The sequence below is a fragment of the Chiloscyllium punctatum genome, chromosome 1 (assembly GCF_047496795.1).
Source record: "Chiloscyllium punctatum isolate Juve2018m chromosome 1, sChiPun1.3, whole genome shotgun sequence".
Lineage (NCBI taxonomy): Eukaryota > Metazoa > Chordata > Chondrichthyes > Orectolobiformes > Hemiscylliidae > Chiloscyllium > Chiloscyllium punctatum.
This window is the reverse complement of record NC_092739.1, coordinates 17,044,511-17,066,311: the sequence shown is the minus strand read 5'-3', so window position 1 is coordinate 17,066,311 and position 21,801 is coordinate 17,044,511. Positions and strand designations below refer to the sequence as shown.

General features: G+C 42.2%; 1 protein-coding gene across 4 annotated transcripts in view; it reads right to left on the bottom strand.

Moving 5' to 3' along the window:
- fstl5 (follistatin-like 5) overlaps nt 1-21,801 on the bottom strand; it is a 505,241-nt gene that overhangs the window by 204,801 nt on the left and 278,639 nt on the right. The gene's annotated exons all lie outside the window — the stretch shown is intronic.

Here is a 21,801-nt window from a genome sequence, read left to right as displayed (position 1 = left end):
CCAGTCTTCGGTGAATCTGAGCAAGTGGTATGGCTGATTTTTTTTCAGGTCTCAGATGGTGAGAAACATGGGTCAAAGGATATCAATGTGAGAAAGGACATCAGTGAGGTTGGAAGCAAAGCAGAGAGTGCTTTTCAGCAGCAACCCCTTTCCCCCCTGTTTTCTCTCGATTAGTCCCACAATGGGACAAATATTGTGACCCTCAAACATGGACAGCAGATCGCAATCATTTATTGTGCCTGTGGCCTGTGGCAAGTTGACTTTAATTGTTAAAGTAGTAAGTATCTTTCCAGGGCCAATCTTTCCAATTACTTGCCCTCCTCACCACCTCCAAGGAACAGTTTGTATTGCACCCTCTTTTTGAACATAGACAACTTCATAAAATGACATCTTATAAAATACATTCCATAATTAATGCTGCTACTTCCTTCTGGATAATTTTGACCCTTCCCCCTTGCATGTTTGTTTAGATCAGTCATAGATATGAGCAGAGAAATGGCAGATGGAGTTTAATCTGGGCACGTATGAGGCATTGCACTTTGGGAAATCAAATGTGAAGGGAGCAACTTTTTCACGCAGAGAGTGGTACGTATATGGAACACGCTGCCAGAGGAAGTGGTGGACGCTGGTACATTTGCAACATTTAAAAGGCATCTGGATGGGTATATGAATAGGAAGGGTTTGGAGGGATATGGGCCGGGTGCTGGAAGGTGGGACTAGATTGGGTTAGGATATCTAGTCGGCATGGACGGGTTGGACCGAAGGGCGAAGGGTCTGTTTCCATCTCTATGACTATATGATTCTAAAAAAAGTACACAGTTAATGGCAGGACTCTAAACAGTAGTATGTAAAGGATCTTGGGGTTCAAGTTCATAGTTCCCTGAAAGTGGCCACACAAGTAGACAAGCTGGTAAAGGAGACATAAAGCATGCTTGCCTCTATTGGTTGGGGAACTGAGTACAAGAGTTAGGATGTCATGATGCAGCTTTATAAGACTTTAATTCGGCCACACGAAGTATATTGTGTTCAGTTCTGGTCGCTACATTACAGGAAGGATGTGGAGACTTTGGAGTGGATTCAGAAGACGTTTGCTAGGACAGTGCCTGGATTAGAGGGTGTGAGCGATAAGGAGAGGCTAGAAAACCTTGAGTTATTTTCTCTTGAGCAGTGAAGGTTAATGGGAGACTTGACAGAAGTCTATAAAATTATGAGATGCATGGGTAGGGTTGACAGTCAGAACTGTTTTCCCAGAGGTGAGATGTTTAATACTAGGGGGCATACATTTAAGGTTAGAGAAGGAAAGTTCAAAGGAGAGGTAAGGGGCAAGTTTTTTGCACAGGGTATAGTAGGAATCTGGAACATGTTGCCAGGGCTGGTGCTGGAGGTGGAAACGATAAGAGCGTTTAAGATAAGCACATAAATATGCAAGAAGTGCAGGGATATGGACTAAGGAAAGGTTTCGTTTCATTTGGCATCAGGTTCTACACAACACTGTAGCCAGCTCACCTCTTTCTGAGAAGGCTTGGAATGATCCTCATCTCATGGTTATTTTTACACCTTGACGAGAATATTCTCATGCTGGAACTGAAAATATTGTCTACAATTTACCAGCTTGGAGAAACTAACTCACAGAGGTACATTAATAAATGTTTTATTTCAAGAAGCTGCCTTTGGTAGAGAAAAGGATGATATGAAAGACGCAGAACTGAAAGGTGGTGGGAGCAAAGCTGACACTCTGCCAAACAAACAGACAAAAAAAAAATCAGGGTGATGATGTGGATTAAAAAGGAACATCAGAAGACTGAGAACTAAAAAGGTTCAAACACCCCAAAAAACTGAACTGGATGTTGTTTCAAATTCCTTTTGGTTTGAACCTGTATCTGCATCCGTATAATCTCACATGGTCCGTATACTCGATGCTCAATCTAAGAACAAAGAGAATTACAGCACAGGAACAGGCCCTTCGGCCCTCCAAGCCTTCACCGATCCAGATCCTCGATCTAAACCTTTCGCCTATTTTCTAAGGGTCTGTATCCCTTTGCTCCCTGTCCTTTCATGTATCTGTCCAGATACACCTTAAATGACGCTATCATTCCCGCTCCTACCACCTCCACTGGCAACGCACTCCAGCCCCCCACCACCCTCTGTCTAAAGAACTTTCCACGCATATCTCCCCTAAATTTTTCCCCTCTCACTTTGAACTCGTGACCCCTAGTAATTGATTGCCCCACTCTGGGAAGAAACTTCTTGTTATTCAACATGTCTATACCTCTCATGACTTTGCAGACCTGAATCAGGCCCCCCCCCCCACCCCAACTTCCGTCTTTCTCATGAAAATAGTCCTAATCTACTCAACCTCACTGCATACCTAGCACCCTCCATGCAAATCAATATCCTGGTGAACTTCCTCTGCATCCTTTCTGTAGCATCCACATCCTTTGGGTGATGTGGCAACCAGAATTGTACGCAGTGTTCCTAATGTGGCCAAACCAAAGTCTTATGCAACTATAACATGACCTACCAACTCTTGTACTCAATATCCGTCTGATGAAGGAAAGCATGCCGTATGCCTTCTTGACCACTCTATTGCCCTGCATTGCCATCTTCAGGGAACAATGGACTGGAATATCCAGATCTCTCTGTACATCAATTTTCACCAGGACTTTTCCATTTACTGTACGGTTCGCTCTTGAATTGGATATTCCAAAATACATCACCTCACATTTGCCTGGATTGAACTCCATCTGCCATTTCTCCATCCAACTCTCCAATCTATTTTTATTCTGCTGTATTCTCTGACAGTCCCCTTCAGTATCTGCTACTCCATCAATCTTAGTGTCATTGGCAAACTCGCTAATCAGACCACCTTTACCTTCCTTCAGATCATTTATGTATATCGCAAACAATAGTGGTCCCAGCACGGATCCCTGTGGAACACCAGTGGTCACAGATCTCCATTTTGAGAAACTCCTTTCCACTGCTACTGTCTCCTGTTGCCCAGCCAGTTCTCAATCCATCTAGCTAGAACACTCAACCTCATGTAACTTCACCTTCTCCATCAACCTACTGTAGGGAACCTAATCAAATGCCTTACTAAAGCCCATGTATATGACATCTACAGCCCTTCACTCATCAATCAAATTTGTCATTTCCTTAAAAAATTCTATTAGGTTTGTCAGACATCACCTTCCCTGCATAAAACCATGCTGCCTATCACTGATCAGCCCATTTTATTCCAAATGGGAATAGATCCTATCCCTCCAGCAGCTTCCTACCTCTGACATCAGGCTCACCAGTCTATAATTACCTAGATTATCCCTCCGAACCTTCTTAAACAAAGCAACAACATTATCAATTTTCCAGTTCTCTGGGACCTCACCCATGTTCAAGGATACTGCAAAGATATCGGTTAACACCCCAGCTATTTCCTCTCTCGCTTCCCTCAGTAACTTGGGATAGATCCCATCTGGACCTGGGGACTTGTCCACCTTAATGCCTTTTAGAATACCCAACACTTCCTCCCTCCTTACGCCAACTTGACCTAGATTAATCAAACATCTAACCCTAACATCAACATCTCTCATCTCACTCTTGTCTCGGTGAATACCAATGCAAAGTACTCATTAAGAATCTCACCCATTTTCTCTGACTCCATACATAACTTTCCTCCTTTGTCCTTGAGTGGGACAACTTTTTCTCTATTTACCCTCTTGTACCTTATATATGAATAAAAGGCTTTGGGATTTTCCTTAACCCTGTTTGCTAAAGATATCTCATAACCCCTTACAGCCCACTTAATTCCTTGTTTCAGATTGGTCCTATGTTCCTGATATTCTTCCAAAGCTTCATCTGTCTTCCGTCGCCTAGATGTTATGTATGCTTCCTTTTTCCTCTTAGCTAGACTCACAATTTCACTTGTCAACCATGGTTCCTTAATCTTGCCATTTCTATTCCTCATTTTCACAAGAATATATCTCTCCTAAACTCTCATCAACCTGTCTTTAAAAGTCTCTCAAATATCAAATGTGGATTTACTCTTAAACAGCCGCTCCCAATCTCCATTCCTCAGCTCCTGCCAAATTTTGATATAGTTGGCCTTCCCCCAATTTAGCACCCTTCCTTTAGACTACTCTTGTCTTTGTCCTTGAGTATTCTAAAAATTACGGAATTGTGAACTCCTGAAACGTCAACCATCTGGCTCGGCTCATCTCCGAACACCAGGTCCAGTATGGCCTCTTACCAAGTTGGATTATTTTTCTTAAGTTAGCAAATGATCAACTTGTTCATTCAGGAAAACCTGATAAATGGCTTTTTACTGAGACAGCCAAAATTAGTTTACTACATTTTAATTGGAGAGAAGGCCAGTGTGCTTAAGGAACAGGATTAGACCATTCAGCCCCTCAAACCTGCTCCACCATTCAATAGAATCATGGCTGATCTGAAATTCCTCATATCCAATTTCCTGCAATTTCCCCATTATCACTGATTGGTAAAGGATTTATCTACCTCAGCCTTAAATACACTCTTTTCCCACAGGTCTCTGAGGCAATGAGTTCCAAAGACTTTTTCTGAAGTCTTCTGAATGAAGAAATTCCTTCTCATCTCAGTTTTAAATTTGTTCTGAGATGATGCTTCCTAGTCCATGAGTGGAAACACCCTCTCAGCATTTACCCTATCAAACCCATTAGGAATCCTATATGTTTCAGTGAGATTGATCTCCTCTCATTCTTCTAAACTCCATTGAATAGAATCCCAACCTGTTTAGTCTTTGCTCGTAAGACAACCATATTTTTTAACTTTCTCTGAACTGCCTCCAATGAAACAACATATTTCCATAAATAAGGGTACAAAACTGCTCACAGCACTCCTGATGTGGTCTCACCTGCACTTTGTAAATTGCATTAAGACTTCTCTGCTGTTATTATGGACTAGATCCGACCCCCTCAAAATGTTTTAAGAAGGTAGTCTAGATCCTAACTTTTTATTATTTTAAAGGTAGATGTGAAGTTCATAATCCAGAAGTGATGCAGTTTGTCAAACTACTTGACATGAAGCAAAATACAATTTATTTAAACACTATAGTTAAAATACAAACAAGAGAAGGAGCAATTTAAAGCAAGAATCCCTACAGTGTGGAAACAGGCCCTTTGGCCCAACAAGTCCACACTGACCCTCTGAAGAGTATCCCACTCTGGCCCATTCCCCTATCATATATTTACTCCTGACCAATGCATCTAACCTACACATCCTGGAACACTACGGGCAATTTAGCATTGCCAACTCCCCTAACCTGCACATCTTTGGATTGTGGGAGAAAACCCACGCAGACACAGGGGAGAATGTCCACACAGACAGCCGCCCGAGGCCGGAATCGAACCCGGGTCCCTGGTGCTGTAAGGCAGCAGTGCTAACCACCGCCAAATAATTGATAGATTACCTATTAATAATTAACTGCTCCAAAAAAGTAACATCCCACAATCACACCCTTTGGCAAAAAGGTAAATTCTAGCATGGATTCTTATATATATCTATCCAGTCCAGGAGGAAAGAACATCAAGAGTGATTTCAGAGAAGGTAGCAGCTTGGAGGGATTCACTGAAGTTTCCAACTCTTCTGGATTAGACTGATTCTAATCTAAAACTTTGCTCAAAAACTTCATGAATCCATGTAAGCCTCTGTTAACTCATTTTTTAGATTAGAATCAGTCGAAACATTGTGGCACAGAACGCAGCACACAGGAGGCTAACACCTTCAACAAATTATCTGGTTGACAACAATTGTTACAGTTAACCTGAGAATGTAACTTTTTAAAAAAGTTTTGTGATTTACATGTGAAAGAAGTGAAACTATCATGGTCATTCTAACGGATGAAAGACTCAACAACCAAGGGTATTATTCAATGTATAATTTCAGTTACATCATATTGTAAACTTTTGCTATAAATTCTGTGTCTTACAATTGTGCAGTCCACAACCACCTGAAGGAGCAGTGCTCCGAAAGCTAGTGCTTCCAATTAAATCTGTTTAACTATAACCTGATGTTGTGTGATTTTTAACTTTGTACAACTCAGTCCAACACTGGCATTTCCAAATCAGATCAGCTACGATTTCATTAAATGGTGTAGCACACTAAAAAGGCTGAATGGTCTACTTCTGCTTCTACATCGTATAGTCTTGTGGGCCTAATCTTGCAGATGCAGCCTTAGCAAATGCCAATCAGGCTGCTGAACTGCTGATTGTTTGATTGGACTAGTAGCTTTTGATGGTAGGCCATCATCCTCAATAACTGCTGCCTACTGCAGCCATTATAATTGCTGTCTCCAAGAAACTGCAACAAGTCCCACCATCTGCTCAGATAGGATTAACGTCTGACAAGCTTAACAACTCTTCAGAGTGAGTGGTCAACCTTATTTGTACTTCAACTCCATAACATTTTGCCTATTTTTGAGAAAACGATTGTCAAAAAATACCGATGAAATTTGCAATCCTTTTCACCGATACTCACATACTTGACCAAATCCATATGAAAGTTTGAATTCTTCATTAAAAAAGGGCACAGCCTTTGCAACACATTGTTGAATCCTTGCACTTATGCAATTTCCATTTCAAAGCTGTTTCACAGACAGCCTGTACACGATGTCAATACAAAACAATACAATAAGTACACATAGAATATTTCTCCTGTCTGCTTCTCTCATGATATCGTCCTCTATCACTGAAGTGATCATGTAAATCTTTAAGGTTACTCTTGCCTCAACCATTTTTTGATTTATTTGCTTTGTGGGTACTGTTGATCCAAAAGGAAGTTAGTAGACAGAGCTAGTGAGGTATTTGCATCACTATCTGAGGAGGTTTCTTGGGAAGTGTGAAGAGGTGGAAAAGCCATTTTAAGTGCAGAGGAACTAGTGCTAGAAGCCCATGGACGACGATTTAGGAATCTCAGGAGGAAACCTCGTCAGACATGCATAGAGTTCGAAAGGTTCAAACAAAGTAACATTGATAAGTGAATAAAAGCATTGAAAACAGATCAGATATATGATAATGTTACAGAGACCATTACAATCATAGAGTCAAAGTACAGAAACAGAACAGAAACAGACTCTCCAATCCAACTCATCCATACCGACCAGATATCCTAATCTAATGTAGTCCCATTTACCACTACTTGGCCTATATCCCTCCAAAGCTGAAAATATGTTGCTGGAAAAGCGCAGCAGGTCAGGCAGCATCCAAGGAGCAGGAGAATCGACGTTTTGGGCATCAGTCCTTCTTCAGGCTAATGCCCGAAACATCGATTCTCCTGCTCCTTGGATGCTGCCTGACCTGCTGCGCTTTTCCAGCAACACATTTTCAGCTCTAATCTCCAGCATCTGCAGTCCTCACTTTCTCCTCGAAGATATATCCCTCCAAACCCTTCCTATTCATATACCCATCCAGATGCCTTTTAAATGTTGCAATTATTCCAGAGGAGTTAAAACAAATCACTTCCTGAAGTCTTAAGGACTCATGTGGAAGAGCACGGAGTTATGGCTGTACCTAAGTACAGTGAAAAGCTTTTGTTTGCGAGCCGTACAAGCAGATCATAGTAAGCAAGGACATACAGAGCGTAGGGTGCTAAGACAGAGTGAGGCACACAGGTTACACTGCATAGGAGGTTCCCTAGGTAAGATCAACATTAACAAGGTCAACATTATTAAAAGTTACAGAATCCATTGATCAGTCTAATAACATCAGGGAAGAAGCTATTCTTGAACTTGTTGGTGCATCTGTTCAAGATTCTGTATCGTCTGCCTGACAGAAGAGGTCACAAAATTTCCTGAAAATCTTAAAAAAACTTGGTATATATAGTTTCCAATCCTGAACATCTTGCACCCGCACCTCCATAAAGCTCACCATATTAGACCATCCAGAATAAGTTTGCATCTGCACTTGTCCCTTATACTCTGTCAAAATGCTTAATTGAGTCACAGATCCTAACCTGTCCTTCAACTTGTTAATGGACCAGATGAATCCCCTCAAAATACATAAGCCTAGGTAATTCAATTCTGCTCTCCCTACAGTAGGAAAGATGTTGTTCAATTTGAACGGATTCAGAAAAGATTTACAAGGCTGTTGCCAGGGTTGGAGGGTTCAGCTATAGGGTTAATAGGCTGTAGCTATTTTCCCTAGAGTGTCACAGGCTGTGTGGTGACCTTGTAGAGGTTTGTAAAATCATGAGGTGCAGGGATAGGGTGGAGTAGTCAAGATGTTTTTTCCCCAAGGCAAGCATGTCCAAAAACTAGAGGGCATGGATTTAAGGTGATTGGGGAAACATTTAAAAGGGACCTTAGGGACAAGTTTGATGCCAAAAGTGATATGTGTATGGAATGAACTGCTAGAGGTAGCCACAGAGTCAGAGAGTCATAGAGCTGTACAGCACGGAAACAGACCCTTCGGTCCAACCTGTTCCTGCTGACCAGACGTCCTAAATGAATATAGTCCCATTTTCCAGTATTTGGCCCATATCCCTCTAAACCCCTCCTATTCATGAACCCATCCAGATGGTTTTTAAATGTGCAATCGTACGAGCCTCCACCACTCCCCCTCTGGCCGCTCATTCCATAAACCCCTATACCCAATAAAGGCAGGCAACAATATTTCTGTTGAATAAAGGGAACTATGGAGCTATGAGGGAGGAGCTGGCCAAAGTTCAGTGGTGCAACACCTTAGCAGGGATGACAGTGGAGGAACAATGGCGGATATTTCTGTGTATAATACAGAAGTTGCAGGATCAGTTCATTCCTAAAAGGAAGAAAGATCCTAGGAGGAGGCATGGGCGGCCGTGGCTGAAGTTAAGAAACATATAAAGTTAAAAGAGAAAAAGTATAACATAGCAATGATAAGTGGGAAAACAGAGGACTGGGAAGCTTTTAAAGAACAACAGAGGATTACTAAGAAGGAAATACGCAGAGAAAAAATGAGGTACGAAGGTAAACTGGCCAAAAATATAAAGGAGGATAGTAAAAGCTTTTATAGGTATGTGAAAGGCAAAAAAATGGTTAAGACTAAAATTGGGCCCTTGAAGACAGAAACAGGGGAATATATTACGGGGAACAAAGAAATGGCAGAAGAATTGAATTGGTACTTCAGATCTGTGTTTACTGGGGAAGACACAATCAATCTCCCTGAGGTAACAGTGGCTGAAGGACCTGAACTGAAGGGAATTTATATTTGCCAGGATTTGGTGTTGGAGAGACTGTTAGGTCTGAAGGTTGATAAGTACTGGGGCCTGATGGTCTACATCCCAGGGTACTGAAGGAGGTGGCTCGAGAAATCGTGGATGCATGAGTGATTATTTTACAGAGTTCGATAGATTCAGGATCAGTTCCTGCGGATTGGAGGGTGGCTAATGTTGTACCACTTTTTAAGAAAGGTGGGAGAGAGAAAGCAGGAAATTATAGACCAGTTAGTCTGACCTCAGTGGTGGGAAAGATGTTGGAGGCTATTATAAAGGATGAAATTACGACACATCTGGATAGTAGTAACAGGATAGGTCAGAGTCAGCATGGATTTATGAAGGGGAAATCATGCTTGACTAATCTTCTGGAATTTTTTGAGGATGTAACTCTGAAGATGGACGAGGGAGATCCAGTAGATGTAGTGTACCTGGACTTTCAGAAAGCTTTTGATAAAGTCCCACATAGGAGGTTAGTGAGCAAAATTAGGGCACATGGTATTGGGGGCAAAGTACTAACTTGGATTGAAAGTTGGTTGGCTGATAGGGAAGCTGATAATGTGTTGCTAGAAAAGCGCAGCAGGTCAGGCAGCATCCAAGGAGCAGGAGAATCAACATTTCGGGCATGAGCCCTTCTTCAGGAATGAGGAAAGTGTGTTCTGCAGGCTAAGATAAAAGGTAAGGAGGAGGGACTTGGGGGAGGGGCATTGGAAATGCGATAGGTGGAAGGAGGTCAAGGTGAGGGTGATAGGCTGGAGTGGGGGTGTGGGCGGAGAGGTCAGGAAGAAGATTGCAGGTTAGGAAGGCGGTGCTGAGTTCGAGGGATTTGACTGAGACAAGGTGGGGGGAGGGGAATGAGGAAACTGGAGAAATCTGAGTTCATCCCTTGTGGTTGGAGGGTTCCTAGGCGGAAGATGAGGCACTCTTCCTCCAGCCATTGTGTTGCCATGGTCTGGCGATGGAGGAGTTCAAGGACCTGCATGTCCTTGGTGGAGTGGGAGGGGGAGTTGAAGTGTTGAGCCACAGGGTGGTTGGGTTGGTTGGTCCGGGTGTCCCAGAGGTGTTCTCTGAAACGTTCTGCAAGTAGGCGGCCTGTCTCCCCAATATAGAGGAGGCCACACTGGGTGCAGCGGATGAGTAAATGGCGGCCTGCACCCGGTGTGCCTCCTCTATATTGGGGAGACAGGCCGCCTACTTGCGGAACGTTTCAGAGAACATCTCTGGGACTCCCGGACCAATGAACCCAACCTTCCCGTGGCTGAACACTTCAACTCCCCCTCCCACTCCACCAAGGACATGCAGGTCCTTGGACTCCTCCATCGCCAGACGATGGCAACATGACGGTTGGAGGAAGAGTGCATCATCGTCCGCCTAGGAACCCTCCAACCACAAGGGATGACCTCAGATTTCTCCAGTCTCCTCATTTCCCCTCCCCCCACCTGGTCTCAGTCAAATCCCTCGAACTCAGCACCGCCTTCCTAACCTGCAATCTTCTTCCTGACCTCTCCGCCCCCACCCCACTCCGACCCATTACCCTCACCTTGACCTCCCTCCACCTATCGCATTCCCAACGCCCCTCCCCCAAGTCCCTCCTCCCTACCTTTTATCTTAGCCTGCTGGACACACTTTCCTCATTCCTGAAGAAGGGCTCATGCCCGAAACGTCGATTCTCCTGCTCCTTGGATGCTGCCTGACCTGCTGCGCTTTTCCAGCAACACATTATCAGCTCTGATCTACAGCATCTGCAGTCCTCACTTTCTCCTGGCTGATAGGAAACAAAGAGTAGTGATAAACGGCTCCATTTCGGAATGGCAGGCAGTGACCAGTGGGGTACCGCAGGGATCAGTACTGGGACTGCAGCTTATTACAATGTATGTTAATGATATAGAAGATGGTATTAGCAATAACATTAACAAATTTGCTGATGATACTAAGCTGGGTGGCAGGGTGAAATGTGATGAGGATGTTAGGAGATTACAGGGTGACCTGGACAGGTTAGGTGAGTGGGCAGATGCATGGCAGATGCAGTTTAATGTGGATAAGTGTATGGTTATCCACTTTGGTGGCAAGAACAGGAAGGCAGATTACTACCTAAATGGAATCAATTTAGGTAAAGGGGCAGTACAGAAAGATCTGGGTGTTCTTGTACACCAGTCAATGAAGGTAAGTGTGCAGGTAAGCAGGTAGTGAGGAAGGCTAATAGCATGCTGGCCTTCATAACAAGAGGGATTGAGTATAGAAGCAAAGAGGTTCTTCTGCAGCTGTACAGGGCCCTGGTGAGACCATACCTGGAGTATTGTGTGCAGTTCTGGTCTCCAAATTTGGGGAAAGACATTCTGGCTATTAAGGGAGTGCCGTGTAGGTTCACGAGGTCAATTCCTGGAATGGCAGGATTACCTTACACTGAAAGACTGGAGCGAATGGGGTTGTATACCCTTGAGTTTAGAAGACTGAGAGGGGATCTGATTGAGACATATAAGATTATTAAAGGATTGGACATTCTGGAGACAGGAAACATGTTTCTGCTGATGGGTGAGTGCCGAACCAGAGGACACAGCTTAAAAATACGGGGTAGACCATTTAGGACAGAGATGAGGAGAAACTTCTTCACCCAGAGAGTGGTGGCTGTGTGGAATCCAGTCTCTGGATTCATTTAAGAAAGAGTTGGATAGAGCTCTCAAGGATTGTGGAATCAAGGGTTATGGAGATAAGGCAGGAACAGGATACTGATTAAGGGTGATCAGCCATGGTCATATTGAATGGTGGTGCAGGTTTGAAGGACAGAATGGCCTACTCCTGCACCTGTTGTCTATTGTCTACCAAATGTCATCTTCACTTCCTGTCTATCTGGGATTCTACTTTCAAGGAACCATGAACCTTCACACCAAAACTCTCCGGACCCTACCATTAAATCTATTAATCCTGCCCTAATTTGCCTTTCCAAACTGCAGGATCTCACATTTATCTAAATTATACTCCATCTGCCACTCCTCAGTCCACTGGCCCATCTGATCAAGATCCCGTTGTAATCTGAAGTAATCTTCTTCGCTAGCCACTAAATCCCAATTTTCGTGTCATCTGCAAATCTACTAACCATACCTCAAATATTCACATCAAAATCATTTTTGGAGTGATGGAAGTTGAAAAAATTGCAACAATTAAAAGACATCTGGATGGGTACATGAATATGCAGGGTTTAGAGGGATTTGGGGCAAATGTTGGCAAATGGGACTGGATTAATATATATTATCTGGTCTGCATGGGCCAGTTGGATCAAATGGTTTGGTTCCATGCTGTACATCTCTATGACTCTCTAGGACCCCAAATGTTTCCTATATTTAAAGGCAAGTGTAGGGCACTTTGTTCTGGATTCAATCCCATTGGTCAAACTACCAGGCTTGAGGCAAAACAGATATTATTCTTATGCTAAAGTTAAAATACAAACAAGAGAAAGAAGAATTAACTCCAGTGGAAAACTGAACAGAATAATAGGTATATAATTACTAAAGAGCAACTGTTCCAATATAGTAACATCCCATAAACACACATAAATACAGGCAATAGATTGTCTCACATGAAAATCCAGCAGGAGGAAGAGAAACCCAAGCAGTAGCAGAGATGAATAACAGCTTCCACATCCATCTTCAAGACCTCAACAACTGCTAAAAGTTAAGCTAAACTCCAGGTTCTGTGAGAGCTTGACCTTACCACTTCATGCTTCAGGTTTCATCTTTTTAAAAAAAGGCTTCACAATTTGTTTATTGGCTTAAAACAGACCACGCTGTCTCAACCTCTCTCCATAAAAAAAGGACAAAATACACCTCTTAGATCCAAGGTATTGTCACACCTCCCCCCTTATAAGAGAACCTTCAATATACAAGCATGTCCACATTTTTAACAATCTTTAGTTTTACTCTATTAGTACACTTCAATAAATTTACCTTGCGTTGACTCTAAGCATGCAAACATTCAATACTACAATTTACCTCAGTCTGTTTCTTCACACCACCAAATGCCTCCATCCTCACTGATCAAAGTTGTGCAATACATCGGTGATTACATTCTCTTGTCTTGCTACCTATACAGTTTTCAAATTGAATAGCTGCACTAATAAATTCCATCTAAATAGTCTGAAATTGTTGACCTTTTTGAAAAACTTTAAGGGGTTGTTATTCAGTATATACAAATATGTTAGCCACCTTATTGGCAATATAATTATTGAAATTTTGCCAAACTGATAGATTGATTGAATGATTTATTGCGCTAAAATACAATCAGTTCTGATATAACGCAGCAGTTCCATTCACATGCGATCGTGCATTTTAAGACAATATCATAATAGCTACGCCATTTAAACTAAAGGCTGAAAATGCATTATAGCCACTACAGGTAAGGAAGGTTAGTGTTCTACAAATAACGGGCTAATTTCTTCAATCGTGTGAAAGCTAATTTGCATCGAAGAAACACGCACGACAGCAGAACTGAGTGAAAGGCTTTGTTTATGAGCAGTAGAGGCAGATCATTGTAAGCAAGGATGCACAGATCAAAAGGCTTAGACAAAGGAATACAGGTTACATTGCTTATTGAGGCTAGATCGTCCATTCATCACTCTAATAACAGCCAGGAAGAAGCTTTTCCCAAACCTGCTGGTGCATGTGTTCAAGCTTCTGTACCTTCTGCTTGACGGAAGAGGTTGTAGGAGATTATCGGGTGGGATGGTCTTTGATGATGTTGGCAGCCCTTACACAGCAGCAAGCCGTGTAGATGACATTCATGGAGGGAACGTTGGCTTCCATGAGAGTCTGGGCTGTGTACACCACCTCCTGTAGTTTCCTACAGTGCAAGGTAAAGCAGTTGACATTCGGACTGTTATGAACCCAGACATTATGCTCTCAACGATACATCCGTAGAAGTTGGTGAGGATCCTTATGGCCTTCCAAGTTTCCCAAGCTGCCTGAGAAAGAAGAATCATTGTTGTGCCCTCTTGACTGTTGCATTGGTGGTGTCCTTCTCTCCTTGCAGGAGTACAACACCAACAACCACATCATTTGCGTCGATGGCCAACTTGAATGGCTTTGTATATTTAGGTATGGCTAACACTGGGGCAGTGGTTAACACAACTTTCAAGTTATGAAGTTCCTTCTGACACTCTTCAATCCACTGAAAGTTTTTGCACTGCTTCAATAGGTCAGTCAACGGATCAACCACACTGTTAAAATTTAGTGCAAACTTTCAATAACAACCACTCAGTGCTAGGAATCATAGGAATTCCCTTTGTCAGTGTTATGGGAAACTCCCCAGTGACCTTTGCTTTCACATAATAGGGGCTGTTCATCCATGTCCAATTAAATTATCCAGAAACATGAATTGAGCGGCTGCAAACTTACTCTTTGACAGGTTGATCATCGACCCGCCTCGTGAGGTCAATCGAACAATGTGGATAGATATTTCAAATGTTCCTTCTGTGTATGACTAAACATCACCAGGTTGTTGATCTACACCACACAATTAATAATCATGAAATGACTTCATCGATTAGTCTTTGAAGTATGGCTGGCACGTTCTTCATACCAACTTTGTTTGGATCAACAATACTCACAAGATCACCAGCCATTTCATTTGTTAGCCCACTTTGTCAAATGAAATGAAAAATACTTCTATCTCCTTCTTGTCGAATGTAGGCAGCATTTGGACATATTTAAACAGATCCCCATCAGACCTTTGGCTATGATGTGATTGCTATCGATCACTGCAATATTCCTTCTGAATTATATTTTTCACCATTAAAGTTTGCCTTGCACCTACATCTCTTAAAATTTTAATTTCTTTACCTGCTCCTCTTGGCATACATGAGTAAATCTTGCCTGCACAAGTAAATTCTTTAAACAGATCTGGCATTTTCATTTCAACTAACCTCTGACCAGGCTGTAGTTCTTAGCTTCCACTGGGATCTCCTTTACCACAATAATAAGCCTCATTGACTTATCTTATATACCATTTCTGTTTTCCCAGTACTATTCTTAAACTACCAATGCTGCAACTTCATGTGTCTTACTGTATTACAGTGAAAACACCTGAACTTTTTTACTTCTCTTTTCCCCTCATGGGCAATTTTTTTTAAACCTGAGGTAAACTGTCTTTTCTATCTTCATTAAGATCGTCTTTTGCCTTACCTCCTGAGGATTTCTCTTTTCTCCAATTTCTATCTCTCATGGATTGAAATTGATGTCACAAGCCAAACGTTGATTTAAGAGCCATCTGTATTTCGGCCCCTATTCTTGCAACCTTAACTCTCTGCCCTTCCACATTAGTCTTTAAGACTTCAGGAAGTGAATGATTCATCTCCTCCAAATTAATCATATCTATAACAGCATCATATGTCTGATCTATTTTTTATGCTTTTATCCACTCAAAGTCACTTTGCTTGAACCTTTCAAACCCTGTGTATCTGCCACTGGTTCCTATGCACTTAAAGTTGTTTTATTTTTACCTCGTCATTACCCCCCCCCCCAAAAAAAGAACCTCCTCTGATAGTGATACAATTACCTCACTAGCTCTATCTACCAACTTTGTTTGCATCAACAGTACCCACATGATCAAAGGACATTTCATTTGTTTAGCCACTTTCTCAAATGAAATGAAAAAGACTTTGATGTCCTTCTTGTTGAATTTAGGCAGCAGTTGGACACATTTAAACATATTCCCACTAGGCCTTTGGCTACAGCACGATTGCTCTCCATCACTGTCCTCATCACTACTCTTACATTTTACCTCAACTTCTGCCATTTGAAATCGACTTTGAATTCCACCCTCCAAAGTTCAAAAATTCGATCTTTCACCCTTTCTTTTGACCTGTCCTTTGTTTCCTTTACTATTTCCTCTGCTTGAGCTATTTTCTCATTCTGCTTTTCTTCAGTTTTCAATTGTAATTCAAACAGTTTTATTTTCTTTTCATGGCTAACTGACAGAGTTAGCAGATACTGCCTTTGCTGTTGAATTCACGTATTGCTGGATATCGGAGTGCATCTAGGAAAGTTAAAAAACAGTGAACTTCACAAATGATCTTGGAGGAACCTGCTTGGGAGCAGTCACAGCATAGAAGCAGATAAGTGGATTTTAAGTGCGGCCTTAAAATAGTGAATAGAGTGGGTTCTTTCCTGATTATATGTTTTATTGAGCTATGTCTCTTGGTTACACCTAAAATATAAGTCATAAGTATTAATTTAACCTGGAGCAATGTTTTTCAGAGGAATAAGACAGTGCCATTTTCTGGGTCTGCAGATTGAAAGAAGTAAAAATGGCACTTAGTAGAGTGATATGCTCTTCTTGTTGGATGTGGGAATTTAGAGACAGTTTATGGGTGACAGGATTATATCTGCAATAAATGCCGTTGGTTGCGAATCCTATTATATTGAATGGATCGGTTGGACAGACAGTTAGAGGCAATGAGGAATTCACAAGAGCAAGGCGTTGTGATGGATGGCAATTATAGGAAGGGGGGAAAGTCTCAGATACAGTCACATAGATGGGTTAACTTCAGGCAACGTAACAGAGGTAGGCAGCTAGTGCAGGAGTCTTCTGTGTCTATCCCCATTTCAAACAAGTATGCTGTTTTGGAAAATGTAGAGTGTGATGGATTCTTAGGGGAATGGAGCATGAGCAGCCAAGTTTCTGGTATTGAGACTAACTCTAATGCAACGAGGGGTATGTAAGGTTCAAAGCAGTCGATTGTCTTAGGGGACTCTCTAGTCTGTGGCTCAGATGGACGTTTCTGTGGCCAGCAATGAAAAATCAGAATGGTGTGTTGCTTCCCTGGTGCCAGGATCAAGGATGTCTCAGAGAGGGTGCAGAATGTTCTCATGGGGGAGAGGGGCCAGCAGGAGGTCATTGTACACATTGGAATCAACGACATAGGAAGGGAAAAGGTTGAGATTCTGAAGGGAGATTACAGAGAGTTAGGCAGGAATTTAAAAAGGAAGTCCTCAAGGGTCGTAATACCTAGATTACTCCCAGTGCTATGAGCTAGTGAGGGCAGGAATAGGAGGATAGAGCAGATGAATGCATGGCTGAGGAGCTGGTGTACGGGAGAAATATTCACATTTTCGGATCATTGGAAGCTGTTTGGGGCAGAATTGACCTGTACAAGCAGGATGGATTTCACCTAAATTGGAAGGGGACTAATATACTGGCAGGGAGGTTTGCTAGAACTGCTCGGGAGGATTTAAACTAGGAAGGTGGAGGGATGGGACCCAGGGAGATAGTGAGGAAAGATTTAAATCTGAGACTGATACAGTTGAGAACAAAGGTGCATCAAACAGCCAGGGCAGGCAGGGACAAAGCAGAGAACAAGGTAGGACCGATAAATTAAACTGCATTTATCTAAATGCAAGAGATCTAACAGGGAAGGCAGATGAACTCAGGGCATGGTTAGGAACATGGGACTGGGATATCATAGCAATTACAGAAACATGGCTCAGGGATGGGCAGGACTGGCAGCTTAATGTTCCAAGATACAAATGCTACAGGAAAGATAGAAAGGGAGGCAAAAGAGTAGGGGGAGTGGCATTTTTGATAAGGGATAGCATTACAGCTGTGCTGAGGGAGGATATTCCCAGAAATACATCCAGGGAAGTTATCTGGGTGGAACTGAGAAATAAGAAAGGGATGATCATCTTATTGGGATTGTATTATAGACCCCCTAATAGTCAGAGGGAAATTGAGAAACAAATTTGTAAGGAGATCTCAGTTACCTGTAAGAATAATAGGGTAGTTATGGTAGGGGATTTTAACTTTCCAAATATAGACTGGGACTGCCAGAGTGTTAAGGGTTTAGATGGAGAGGAATTTGTTAAGTGTGTACCAGAATATTTTCTGATTCAATATGTGGATGTACCTACTAGAGAAGGTGCAAAATTTGACCTACTCTTGGGAAATAAGGCAGGGCAGGTGACTGAGGTGTCACTGGGGGAGCACTTTGGGGCCAGCAACCATAATTCTATTAGATTTAAAATAGTGATGGAAAAGGATAGACCAGATCTAAAAGTAGAAGTTCAAAATTGGAGAAAGGCCAATTTTGATGGTATTAGGCAAGAACTTTCGAAAGCTGATTGGGGGCAGATGTTCGCAGGTAAAGGGACGGCTGGAAAATGGGAAGCCTTCAGAAATGAGATATCAAGAATCCAGAGAAAGTATATTCCTGTCAGGGTGAAAGGGAAGGCTGGTAGGTCTAGGGAATGCTGGATGACTAAAGAAATTGAGGGTTTGGTTAAGAAAAAGAAGGAAGCATATATGCAAGGTATAGACAGGATAGATCGAGTGAATCCTTTGAAGAGTATAAAGGCAGTAGGGATACGCTTAAGAGGGAAATCAGGAGGGCAAAACGGGGACATGAGATAGCTTTGGCAAATAGAGTTAAAGAGAATCCAAAGGGTTTTCCAAATACATTGAGGACAAAAGGGTAATTAGGGAGAGAATAGGACCCCTCAAAGGCATCCTTTGTGTGGAGCCGCCGGAGATGGGGGAGGTACTAAACAAGTATTTTGCATCAATATTTACTGTGGAAAAGGACATGGATTATATAGAATGTAGGGAAATAAATGGGGACATCTTGAAAAATGTCCATATTGAAGAGGAGGAAGTGCTGGATGTCTTGAAACACGTAAAATTGGATAAATCCCCTGGAACTGACTGTACACTAGAACACTGTGGGAAGTTAGGGAAGTGATTGCAGGGCCTCTTACTCAGATAATTGCATCATCGATAGTCACAGGTGAGGTGCCAGAAGACTGGGCGTTGGCTAATGTGGTGCCACTATTTAAGAAGGGTGGTAAGGACAAGCCAGGGAACTATTGGCCAGTGAGCATGACCTCAGTGGTGGGCAAGTTGTTGGAGGGAATCCTGACGGGCAGGATGTACATATATTTGGAAAGGCAAGGACTGATTAGGAATAGTCAACATGTCTTTGTGCGTGGGAAATCATGTCTCACAAACTTGATTGAGTTTTTTGTTGAAGTAACAAAGAGGAGTGATATGGGAAGAGCAGTACATGTGATCTATATGGCCTTCAGTAAGGCGTTCAACAAGGTTCCCCATGGGAGACTGGTGAGCAACTTTAGATCTCATGGAATATGGGGAGAACTCTGTTGGAATATTGCGTGCAATTCTGATCTCCTTCCAATTGGAAAGATGTTGTGAAACTTGAAAGGGTTCAGAAAACATTTACAAGGATGTTGCCAGGGTTGGAGAGGTTGAACAGGCTGGGGCTGTTTTCCCTGGAGCGTCAGAGGCTGAGGGGTGACCTTATCGGGGCTTATAAAATCATGAGGGGCGTAGATTGAATAAATAGACAAAGTCTTTTTTCTGGGGTGGGGGAGTCCAGAACTAAAGCGGATAGATGTGGGGTGAGAGGGGAAAGACATAAAAGAGCCCTACGGGGCAAACTTTTCACTCAGAGTGTGGTGTATGTGTGGAATGAGCTGCCGGAGGAAGTGGTGGAGGCTGGTACAATTGCAACATTTAAAATGCATTTGGATGGGTATATGAATAGGAAGGGTTTGGAGGGATATGGGCCGGGTGCTGGCAGGTGGGACTAGATTGGGTTGGGATATCTGGTCAGCATGGACGGGTTGGACTGTCGGGTCTGTTTTCATGCTGTACATCTCTATGACTCTATGTGCAAGCTGTTTTAGTTCTTTTCCTCTTTTTCTCTGCTGCAATTATCTCTCTCTCTTTTGCATATGCTTTCCTTTTTCCCTTGCTATGGCCTCCAATTCAAGCTGCTTCATTTGTCATTGAATTGTAGCCATTTGCAATCACTCTGATGACGTTTATTGTAATTATAAATTTTGAATTATTGCTGCAATTGTTGCTTATTGCACAGACAAAGGCAACACCAATTCCAGCTGGTCTGCCAGTTTTAAAAGTTTAGCCTTATGGACATCTGTGAACTGCCCCAAATGACCTCGTCCAAACAGAGTAAACTCTTAGCCTCTGAAAGAGCCATTATTACACATAGCACACTTCATTTCAACCAACCAAATTCAACACATAGAAAGAGAACACCAGCACTCACCATTCATTGTCTTTAAGTGCAATAGCTCCAAACCCAGCCAGGAATTAGAAATTTTAATCCCGATAAAAGCCCCCTGTTTCTTATTGATCATACCAAACCTCGTCAATATAGCCTCAACTCCAACTTTTCCTTATTTTTTTAAAGAAAGTGTCTTGCACTGTATTACAGATGGAATTCAATTATTCAAACTATTGGGCTTGAAGCAAAACACACTTTGTTCTAACATTATCGCTAAAATACAAACAAAAGAAAGAAGAATTGGAATAACGTAAATCTAAGGAAGACCAAAAGACAAATAGAGTATTTATTTACTAAACAGTGACTGTTCCAATGTAGTAACATTGTGTAAATGCATTCAAAGCAAAAGCAAATTCAGTAAATAGTCTCACATGCAATTCTAACAGCAGGACAAGAACCCAAGGTGCTAGCTGTAGCAGAGAGAGGAATAAGAGCTTCCACGTCAAACTTCAAGACCCCAGAAACTGCTGAATGATTCACTAAAATCCTTGTTCTGTGGGATTCTTGATACCACCCCTTCATGTTGCTTCTGTTGTTCCAACTTAAAAAAAATGTTGAAGTTCAAAATTGTAGGAAGGCTAATTTTGATGGTATTAGGCAAGAACTTTCAAAAGCTGATTGGGGGCAGATGTTCGCAGGTAAAGGGACGGTTGGAAAATGGGAAACCTTCAGAAATAAGATAACTAGAGTCTAAAGACAGTATATTCCTGTCAGGGTGAAAGGAAAGGTGAATAAGGTATAGGGAATGCTGGATGATGAGAGAAATTGAGGGTTTGGTGAAGAAAAAGAAGGAATAGACATAGACAGGAGAAATCAAGACAATCCTTAGAAGAGTACAAAGGCAGTAGGAGTATACTTAAAAGGGAAATCAGGAGGGCAAAAAGGGGACATGAAATAGCTTTGGCAAATAGGGTTAAGGAGAATTCAAAGGGTGTTTACAAACACAATAAGGACAAAAGGGAAACTAGGGAGAGAATAGGGCCCTTCAAAGATTAGCAAGGTGGCCTTTGTGTGGAGCCGCAGGAGATGGGGGAGATACTAAACAAGTATTTTGCATCAGTGTTCACTGTGGAAAAGGACATGGATGATATAGATTGTTGGGAAATAGATGGTGACACCTTGAAAAATGGCCATATTACAGAGGAGGAAGTGCTGGATGTCTTGAAACACATAAAAGTGGATAAATCCCCAGGACCTGATCAGGTGTACCTTAGCACTCTATGGGAAGCTAGGGAAGTGAATGCTGGGTCTCTTGCTGAGATATTTATATCATTGATAGTCACAGGTGAGGTGCTAAAAGATTGGAGGTTGGCTAACATAGTACCACTATTTAAGAAAGGTGGTAAGGAAAATCAGGGAATTATAGACCGGTGAGCCTGACGTCGGTGGTGGGCAAGTTGTTGGAGGGAATCCTGAGGGAGAGGATTTACACATATTTGGAAAGGCAAAGACTGATTAGGGATAGTCAACATGGCTTTGTGCATGGGAAATCATGTCTT